The sequence below is a fragment of the Manis javanica genome, chromosome X (genome assembly GCF_040802235.1).
Source record: "Manis javanica isolate MJ-LG chromosome X, MJ_LKY, whole genome shotgun sequence".
In the NCBI taxonomy this organism is placed as follows: domain Eukaryota; kingdom Metazoa; phylum Chordata; class Mammalia; order Pholidota; family Manidae; genus Manis; species Manis javanica.
This window is the reverse complement of record NC_133174.1, coordinates 53,389,503-53,400,512: the sequence shown is the minus strand read 5'-3', so window position 1 is coordinate 53,400,512 and position 11,010 is coordinate 53,389,503. Positions and strand designations below refer to the sequence as shown.

Here is an 11,010-nt window from a genome sequence, read left to right as displayed (position 1 = left end):
CCTCACACCAGTAAGGATGGCTACCATCCAAAGACAAACAACAACAAATGTTGGTGAGGTAGTGGACAAAGGGGAACCCTCCTACAGTGCTGGTGGGGATGTAAATTAATTCAACCATTGTGGAAATCAGTATGGTGGTTCCTCAAAATGCTCAAAATAGACTTACCATTTGACCCAGGAATTCCACTCTTAGGAATTTACCCTAAGAATGCAGCACTCAAGTTTGAAAAAGACAGATGCACCCCTATGTATATCACAGCACTATTTACAATAGCCAAGAATTGGAAGCAACCTAAGTGTCCATCAGTAGACGAATAGATAAAGAAGATGTGGTACATATACGCAATGGAATATTATTCAGCCATAAGAAGAAAACAAATCCTACAATTTGCAACAGCATGGATGGAGCTAGAGGGTATTATGCTCAGTGAAATAAGCCAAGTGGAGAAAAGAGAAATACCAAATGATTTCACTCATCTGTGGAGTATAAGAAGAAAGGAAAAACTGAAGGAACAAAACAGCAGCAGAATCACAGAACACAAGAATGAACTAATGGTTACCAAAGGGAAAGGGACTGGGGAGGATGGGTGGTTAAGGAGGGATAAGGGGGAGGGAAGAAGAAAGGGTGTATGATGATTAGCATGCATAATGGGGGGGTGGGAGAAAGGGGAGGGCAGTGTAACACAGAGAAGACAAGTAATGATTATACAACATTTTGCTGTGCTGATGGACAGTGACTGTAAGGGGGTTTGTGGGGGGGACCTGGTATAGGGGAGAGCCTAGTAAACATAATGTTCTTCATGTAGTTGTAGATTGATTATAACAAAAAAAAAGAAAGAAAGAAAAGGGGGATTACTCCCTGATAGGATAAATCTAACTGCAATTCAGCGATTAATGCGTGCTTTAAATAACCTTAATTTTGATCATTTAAAGGATGTCAGATGATCAGCTATGGAAGTACATTTTTCTGATAATATTCCTTTCTCTAAAAAAAAAAAAAAAAACAGTTCCTGTGTGGTGATCTCCAATAAGTTCTTCACAATGGTATAAAGAGCATATCAAAGTGTGGGTAAAGGGTTAGTTTATGTTTATACTGAGGATCAAAGCCTAATTTGGCTACCCAAAAAATGAATTAAGAAGAAGAACGAATTATGAAAACGAATTATGAAGAAGAACTGCCAACATCAACATTCCTTGGAAAAGTCATTCCAGAAGAGGATCATCAAAAAACTTCAACAAACATCCTGGTGCTGTTACAGTTGTAGCTGCATTCATCCCACCGGTTCCTGGACTTGCCATTGGAATGAAGAAGGAGATATCTAAGCTGGCCTGTGCATATAATAAAACAACAAATTTGACTGGATCTATACTATTGGAACTCAACCAAGAATTAGGAGAAGTGCAAGTTGAAGCACTCAAAATCTTGTGACTATAGACTACTGTTAAAAGAACATATGGGATGTGAACAGTTCCCAGGAATGTGTTGTTTTAATTTGTCTAATTTTTCTCAAACTATTCAAATTCAGTTAGACAATATCCATCATATCATTGATAAGTTTTCACAAATACCTAGGGTGCCTAACTGGTTTTCTTGGTTTCACTGGATATGGCTGGTAATTGTAGGTGTGCTTTGGTTATGTAGCTGTATTCCTTTTATGTTAATGTCTGCACGCAATTTAATTAGTAATTTAAAGCCTATACACACTTATGTTACACTGCAAGAAGATATGTCAAAGAAATAATCAATCTTCCCATGTTTTCTTCCATCTGCTACTTCTACAGCTTCTCTTCTTCCTTCATAATTATAACCCTTAAGTAGAATTCGTGCCTCATATCGAAATTACTGAGTATCATAATTCTTCCAAGTGGTAAAGATACCTCAAGACAAATGCTGGGCATAGAAACCACAGGGCATAAATCTGCAATAAAGTAAAAAGCTAACCTTTTCAAACAATATTGCTTCTCTCTCACTTGCCAACTTTACATTTCCCTATATGGCCCCGGAAGATGACTGGTTAACCAGAGACGGGTAAGATTCCTCAAGGGAGGAACAATCTAAGACAGGCACAGTCACAGAGGGGCCATCAGATGAGAAATTGGGGATCAACAGAGGTGAGGCTTAGAACCTCACCCCCCCCCCTGTTTTGAAAGAAATCCTCTGGATCCATGGATGTTTTGTTGCCCTTGTCTAGCTTGGATTAATACTTAGTCTATAGGCACACACCTGATCATCTACATTTGCCCTCTTACAGCACTAAACTATGTTTTCTACCTTTATCTTGCATCTACCTACCACTTCAGCATTTTATTAAAAATAATAATAATAATAATAATAAGGGAGAAATGTGGGATGCACATATAAATCAAGTATAAAAATAAAACGAATAATCATAATTGACCTGATTGTTTATAGTTCATGATGCGTGATCAAAACTGAAAGTTTCTGTGGTGACTGCCCATGCCCTGTTCACCATGTAAAAACTTTTTTGTTCTGCTTCAGAAGATTGGAGACTGTTGAGAATTAGGCTTGGGGTTGATTAATGATTGTGCATTGAGTCCCCTATACAGAATTTTATTGTTGTTAACAACCATATAATCAATAAATATGAGAGATGCCCTCTAAATAGAAATTGATGTAATTTACTATATGATCTGTATATTCCAATTCTGGGTATTTGTCTGGAAATAAAAACAGTAAGTTGAAAAATATATGCCTCCCTATGTTTATTGCAGCATTATTTATAATAGCCAAGATATGAAAGCAACCTACATATCCATCAATTGATGAATGGTTAGAGAATGTAGTATGTATGTATGGTGTGTGTGTGTGTGTGTGTGTGTATGTGTGTGTGTGTATCTGTTTGTGTAATGGAATATTACTCAGGCATAAGGAAGAATGAATTCTGGCCATTTGTGATAACATGGGTATTATGCTAAGTGATATGTCAGGTGGATAAGGACAATTACCATATGCTTTCTTTCATATACAGAATCTAAACTAAACAAACTCAAAGATGCATAAAACAGATATGATGGTTACCAGAGGGGAGGGGAAAATTATTGGAGAGTGTGCAAGAATGAAGGTGGTGAATTTTATGGTGATGGTTGGTAACTAGACTCTTGGAGGTTACCACTTTGTAGTATATAAGATGTCAAATCATAGTGTTCACCTGAAAATTATAAAATATTATATACCAATTTTACCTCAGTAAAAGTAAAATAAAATAAGGCAATAGAATTCTGATTCATCAAATGTCCTATGTAGATTTTCTTCCTCCAGACTTCTGTGGGAGTATTTATATTCCCATTGCAATATAGTTTTCTAGAAAAATAAGTGTGAGTTTTCTTTTTGGTGGGTTTTAATCTAAATACATCTGATATATTCCCATTCACCCCAAAGAACAAATAATTGTTCCCTTCTACATGCTCTCAAGCACTTGTCAATGCCACTATTCCAGTATTTAGCTTTGTTGTGTTACAGCAATTGTGAAAGTGTAGTCTTCCATACTAAACTGTTCGCTTCCTGCAGAGAGGAATTTTGTCTTACTGGCCTGTATATCCGTCATAGAGCCTAACCAACTATTTGAGATGCAGTAAATGTTCAGTAAGTATTTATTGAATAGATTAATATTAGAAAAATTTAAATTTTAGAATGGAGTGACCTTTGGGATAAGTGAACTTGTTTGCTTGTGAATATATACTAAGTGGAAATGAGCTGTAACTTTGTTCTGAAAATATAGGCTTGTAGTTGGAAAAACAAAAACACCAAGTGATTAACTTTTATGCTATCCACTCTCCTAGAGGATGCAGAAATTAGAAATTAAAAGTTGAACCTCTCACCACATGAGGAAGAAATTACTTCAGAAAGTAATTCCTGAAAGAAATATGTCCCTTTTTAAAACACATTCTGACAATCTTCTTCTATTAATTGGATATAGACTTGCACCTGTCCTTGTGTAATTTCTGTCCCCTCAAAAAAGGGGGGTCAGGCTCAGTTTACCTGAATTTTCTTTTTTGGCTTTGATATATATGCCATGAAAACATAAGGAGTAGTTATCATTTCAAAGCTAATGGTTATTTTCCTATATTAGAAAATTTTCATGAAATTTATTATTAGTTTTAGTAAATATCGGTAGGGTCCCTGGACTATGTATGTATATCATGCATTATATAGAGAACAGATCCCATCTATAAACTTCACCTTGGTTTATTTGTCTTGGAGATATACTTAGGTTATGCATACAAGCATAAAAGGAAAAAGTATGAGATCTACTCAAAAGCGTCCTGACTACCCTTTGGAAGGGTAGGATCCAAAAAAAGAGAGGAGACTGTATCTCCTTTCCATGGCAAATATAAGGGTTTCTTTTGCTTGGGAAAGTAGAATTTAAGAATTCAAAACCTGTCATGGATGCACAGATGACGCCCCCTCCATGTGCTTTCTCTTCTCCACCTTCCGTCGGACCGGCAAGTGTCACGTGCAGACCATTCAGCTGTGCCGCCGGCTCACTGTGGAGTTCCTGTACTACATCATTGCTGCCCGTGCCCTGCACAAGGTCTTTCTGTCCATCAAAGGCATTTACTACCAGGCCGAGGTGCTGGGCCAGCCCATCGTGTGGATCACGCCCTGCTCCTTCTCCCATGACCACCCGACAGACGTAGACTACTGCGTCATGGCCACCTTCACCGAGTTCTACACCACCCTGTTGGGCTTTGTCAACTTCCGCCTTTACCAGTCGCTCAACCTGCACTACTCCCCCAAGCTGGAGAGTCAGTCCCCTGCAGAAGTGAAGGCCAGTGAGGACACCTACGCATTGGACTCTGAGAGTTCTATGGAGAAGCTGGCGGCCCTCGGTGCCAGTCTAGCCCGCGTGGTGGTGCCTGCAGAGGAGGAGGCCAAGGTGGATGAGTTCCCTGCCAATGAGGAGATGACAGCACAGGAGGAGGACCGCAGGAAGGAACTGGAGGCACAGGAAAAGCACAAGAAGCTCTTTGAGGGCCTGAAGTTCTTCCTGAACTGGGAGGTGCCCTGTGAGGCCCTGGCTTTTGTTATCAGGAGTTTGGGGGAAGATGTGTTCTGGTACAAATCTCTGTGCATTGGGGCTACTTATGGCATCACCAATTCCTGCATCACCCACCAAATTGTCGACCGGCCTGGGCAGCAGACCCCCGTCATTGGCAGGTACTACATGCAGCCGCAGTGGCTGTTTGACTCTGTGAACGCCCAGCTCCTCCTCCCCGTGGCAGACTACTTCCCTGGGGTGCAGCTGCCCCCACATCTCTCCCACTTCGTGTCAGAGAAGGAAAGCGATTGCATCCCCCCTGAGAAGCTGAAGCTGCTAGCCCTGCGGCGGGGTGAGCACCCAGGCAGTTCGAATGAATCCGAAGAGGAGGTTGAGGATGACAGTGAAGGTGATGGTGATGGTGATGAAGGGGAAGAAAACTAGGAGGAGAAGGAAGATGGAGAAGCTGGTTCAGAAAAGGAGGAAGAGGCCTGACTGACAACCCTGGAGGAGCAGAGGATGGAGGGGAAACAGCCCAGGTGATGGCAGGCACCATGAAGGTGGAGGACAAGCAGCGGCTGGCCCAGGAGGAGCCGAGCGAGGCCAAGCACCTGGCCATCATGATGATGAAGAAGCGGGAGAGGTACCTGTACAACAAGATCATGTTTGACAAGAGGCACAAAATCCACAAGGCCAGCAAACTGGCAGATGAAACCGTGAAGTCTGAGAAGAAGGCCAGGAACGGACGGCCAGTGTGAGTGCGATAGCCTCTCGATGGGCAAGGCCAGCTTCTGCCAGCTGGACTAGGCACAGACGGCCAGAGGGCTAAGCTTGGTGACAGACCAGAGTCTCTTCTGTTTTCCTCCCCCTTTTACCCCACCTGCTGGGCTTCCTCTTGTGCTCCTTGGCTGGGCCTATGGGCAGCCCCAGTCTCCCTTGGATGGAGCTCCCTGCTGGTGACTGGGCAGAGAAGAGGCCTCTGCCCAGCCCATCTCGATGCTCCCAGGAGTCCGTGACATGGGGGGGTCAGCAGTCCAGCAAGCCCCTCACCAGCTGCTCCCATTCACCCTGGCTGTCTGCAGCACTCCTCCCACATGCAGTTGGACCCATGATTCTTCTGATGCGGTGATGGGGTGAGGGTGGGCAAGTATTGGTTATTAAACGGCTGGAATTTGCAGCCAATTGGAAAAAAAAGGCTGGCTAAGGCTAAAAAAAAGAAAACTTCAAAAAAGGGGGGGAAAACAGTGATACAACACCTAAAAATAAAAGATAAGGGAAAAAATTCTGTTTTCTCCCTATATCCAGTTTAAGTAAGTGGAAAGATCTGCTTATTTCCAAGGTTTTTAAGGTTGATTGCCTCTGAGTTGAGAAACTGAACTCTTGTTTTCCATGGTACATTTGTGAGATTTCTTTTAAGTAAAACCACAACACTGTATCAAATACTTTAATGTTTGGACTGATGTTAATGTCCCAATGACTTGGATCATATAAACTACAGACTAGAGACCACTGTGTAAATCAGAAGTAAACTTACCAGCATCCAAGATGACCATGCAGATATGAGTAATATAGAAGATAGCATTTGCCATTTAATATATGTATATATTAGATGATAATGCTTATATATTTAAGTACCTTAGCTACATTCTTGGCTTATTTGCAAATTCTTCATTAGTCCAAGGGTGATCTATGATTCATTTCTCTGATCTATCTTTTTTTCTGTGTCTATGAAATGGATACTTTCAGATACTTCTCAGTTCTTTATAAGGAAACACAGAGGGCATGACACAGCCTATGATGGCTCTAATATTAGATTTGTTCAGGCAATAGTGTGTAAAGGCAAAATTCAAATGGTTAAATAGTTGCATAATCATACGTATGAAAAAATGTTACAACCTATAATTTACCTTAGAGAAAATGTATGCATAAGTTGCAGCAAAATTTACCAATATTCACTATATACTTGAATGCCACTGCTAATCTTTCAATGAAATACAAATGCGCCTTTAATTTCATGATTCTATCATTTGTAATTGACTTAATGAATTAAGCTATTCACATGTGGCAAGGGAGAAAAGAAGGAAGGAACGGGATGGAAGTATTTTTCTTGCTGTTTCATCAACATTAAATATAAGCCAAGATTTTCATTGACATTGACCATACGCCAATCCCTCATGTTAGCTCCGGATACTGGTTATGTTGCTGAATGTTAACAGTATTATATATGTAACCTATATACATATTTATAAAACCAGCCAGGGCCTTCTGGAGCATCATCAAACACATCATGTAAATCAGACCAACATCTGTTGGTCAATAGTGGACTAGATGGCCTCCTGAGGTTCCTTCTAGGCAGATTTTTGTGAAACTTTCCCATTGTGGAATTTGGATTATATTAGATCACATCTAAACATAATTCTATATAAGAAATTTGCAGTCTCTAAATCTGATACAGGTTTCTCTTGTCACATGATTCAGTGGAAGTACAGATATGTTGTTTTGGTATACACCTACTAGCTTAGAGATTTATTTATTCTTCCAGCCTTCTATAAAGTGTTTTTATACCCCTAAGGTTGTCAATAAGTAATTTCCATTAGTACGCTCTTGGTTTGCAATGAATCTCATATTCTGAAGTCTGTTTTATTAAGGTAGTCTGTACTTTCAGAAATGTTAGTGTGGTGCCTCTGCAGACCAACTGATTGACTGAAAGATTGAATGAAGTTAAACTTTAAGCCCAAAATATTCAGGCAGAGTAATAGGAGAAGAATGTTCTTGAAGAACATTGTGAATGCTGTTAATTCAGACAGTTCAATATATTATTAGATATTGTATCTTCAAAATTCTACAGACATCTTTCTACCATGCTTCATTTGGGGAATCTGTTGATGTTGCAGGGACTATGCAGCTTTTTGGCTTGAAATGACAAACCTAAAACAGAAGTACTGTGAGCAATAGCAGCTGTTAATGCAGGTATTGATTCATCCTTTTGAAAGATATTTATTCTTACTTTTCTGTAAATTGTTGATTACAGCTATTTTGTGGCATTCTTGGCTTATATATAAAATGCTCACAATGCAAAGTTCTATGAAAGTCAAAGAAAAATGTATTAATTTTTAGCTTGAGCATGGTATCCTCATTAAAATATTCTATATAATTTTTCAGATACTTTAGTTCATCTTGAGTTTGATGAGTGGGAACTACATGGTAGACATGAACAGAAAAACATTGATTTATTGACTCCAAGTATTTCCTTGGTTATAGAAGGCCCCTTTACTTTCATGTCTCATAATTTTTCTCTTTCCAAGCTCATTCTTACCTTTTAGGTTAAAGCAGCATGTATGAATTGTGCATGTGATATCCAGATTAAAAAAAGAAGATATCTTCCAAGGAAACCCAAACATATAGTTAGTTCAGTATACATTTTATTTTTCCTTTTGTTTTCATTCTTTTAACATGACACAGACTAATTTGGCACTTCATAATCATGATAGTTATACCCTAGTTGCTAGCTCTTCATTGTAAATGGCTTGTCTGTATCCTTAAGGTGGAAATATTAGAGCCATTGAGAACTAATCTAGGCCTAGGAAGTACCAGTCATTCTAACGCTTCTATTCAACTCTGGAACTTGTCCCTAAATGGAACTGGGTCCCTCTGACATCACTTCTAGGATTCTTCCAGCATAAGTTAAAAAGATGGCCTGAACTCCACCCTGTTAAGAAGTCATGGAATTATCGTAGAGGTTCTTTATAGAAGGAACTTACATGCATTGCTATTTTTTCATAACCACTGTACAATATAAAAATCAGGAAACATCACTGATTTAGTACTATTTTCTAAACCTCTGCTCATACTTAAGTTTCACTGGTTGTCTTACTGTTGTTTTTTATAGCCACCACCATCCCCTCTCCTATGCTCCCCAGTCAATTATTCAACATTGGATCATATGCTGCATTTAGTTGTTAGGTTTCTTAACTCTTTTTCAGTCTGGATGAGTTCCTCAGTCTTTAATTGTCCTCCATGACCTTGACATTTTCAAAGAGTATACAGTGTGGTCTCAGGAGTAGAATCAAATTTTGTATTTTGGCCATAAGAAGTGATGCTATGTTCTTCTTGGTGTACCCTATCAGAGACAACTGATGTCAGTTTGTCTCATTATTGATGATAATTTTGATCACTTGGTAAAGGTGGTATCTTCCAGGTTTCTCCATTTTTAAGCTTATTTATAAAAACTAAATTGTAGGGTGATACTTTGTGTCTATATAAATACCCTGTTCCTCCAACTTTTATCTACTAATTTCAGCATCTACTGACAATTCTGACTGAATTACATATTATTGTGATGGTTGTACAATGATGATTTTCTAGTTACATCATTCCTCTACATCTTAAGTTTGCATTCTATTATGAGGAACAGTTGCTCTTTTTTCCCTGTTTATGTATTTATTTATATCAGTATGGAAATATGGATTTTTATTTTACTCAAATAGTTATTGTCCATTTCTATAATATGTCCTTTGATAGATATATTCTTCTTATTTTTGAATGTTCACTCTTGGCATAATAGAATGTCTAAGGCTTAATTTGTACTTTTCCTGCCCCTGGAATCAGGCATTGCTCCAAGAAGCCTCTTTCTCCTTTTGATCTTTCTTTAGTTTAATCTGATGCAATGCACTTTTAAAAACATCCATGCTTTTAGTATGTCTTAATTCAGATACTCAGAAGGAAGCTAATCTAACAGGAATAATATTCCAAATTGTTACCAATTCTTCTAGTTTACCCACCATTTAAATGTGCTGGGTATTTTTCTGTTCCTAATGTGCTGCTAAAATCCCAAAAATGTGTATCTAGAGGGAACCATTCTGACAAGGGTGATTAAAATTTGGGTTCCATACAACAGAGTTAACTGACCATTGCAACATTCAGGTAACTAATAGCAATGACATATGGATCTCATTGCAGGTCATTACAAGTCACATCTTGGGCTTCAGTTTCCAAGTGTGCTTGTCAATATTTCCATATTCCAGTAGAGAAGAAGAAAGAAGCTGTAAGATTCTGTGATAAAATGGTGGTAGAGGTCAGGGGTAAAAAAAGAACATTTACAGTTGGTATAATTTAAAGTCCCTCTGTTCTATTATTTCTCATATTATTAAATATTCTCAATGGGAATAAAATTAAAAATAATCTGAGAAAGACCAGATGTATAAACATAATCAAAATCAACTGTCATTTTTTCTAACCCTTCAGTTTAGATGGGGGTATGAAAAAATGGTTATGTACTTGTTGAAGACAAAAATAAGTCTCCTCAACAATGTCTCATCAACTTTGAAAGATGAATCAAAAAACTTAGTTTTGCCTATGGATAAATCAAGTGAAGATGATAAGCAAGTAATTTGTGGGCAATCTCCTTACTGGTATTGAAATATAATATGGATTGCGGGTTTATCAAAACTTTATGGAACATGTATTATTTTTAAGTTAACAAGTAATACTTTCCTTAAATTACAAAAATAACTCTACTGACACCCTCTCAATATATTACATATTTGAGTTTGTTTCTTAACAATGATGATAGATATGTACTGCTATCTGTGTTCTTGCCCAGCCCCCTTTGGTCACTAAACATGCTTGCAAAATAGCTAGTTTGACCTGTATTTTGTTGCCATAAAACAGAATAATGCTAATGACCCATTAAATATATGAGCCTTGGGATAAGTCTATGTCAGTTGGTAAGCAATATGAAAGAACAATCCAGGAATCATCTATCTTCTTTTTAGATTTGTTTGTTTATAAGGAAAACAAATAGCTCTCCCATTCTACTTCTTTCCCAGTCAAAATTAAGATAACAGAGTTTAGTGACTACACCACAGAATAGGAACTTGGGCTGTGAGTGCTGACCCTAGGGATATCATTGCATTGCTACATGATTTACTACATACAATATAGCCTCTACAAACTACATATATGGATAAGTGGATATATATTCATATGTATATGAACATATATATGATAT

The 11,010-nt window shown here is 38.3% G+C and overlaps 1 pseudogene; it reads left to right on the top strand.

Annotated features, from left to right (window-relative positions):
* The first annotated feature begins 4,421 nt into the window (after nt 1–4,421).
* LOC108391593 (pescadillo homolog pseudogene) lies at nt 4,422–5,758 on the top strand (annotated as a pseudogene).
* The last annotated feature ends 5,252 nt before the right edge of the window (nt 5,759–11,010 follow it).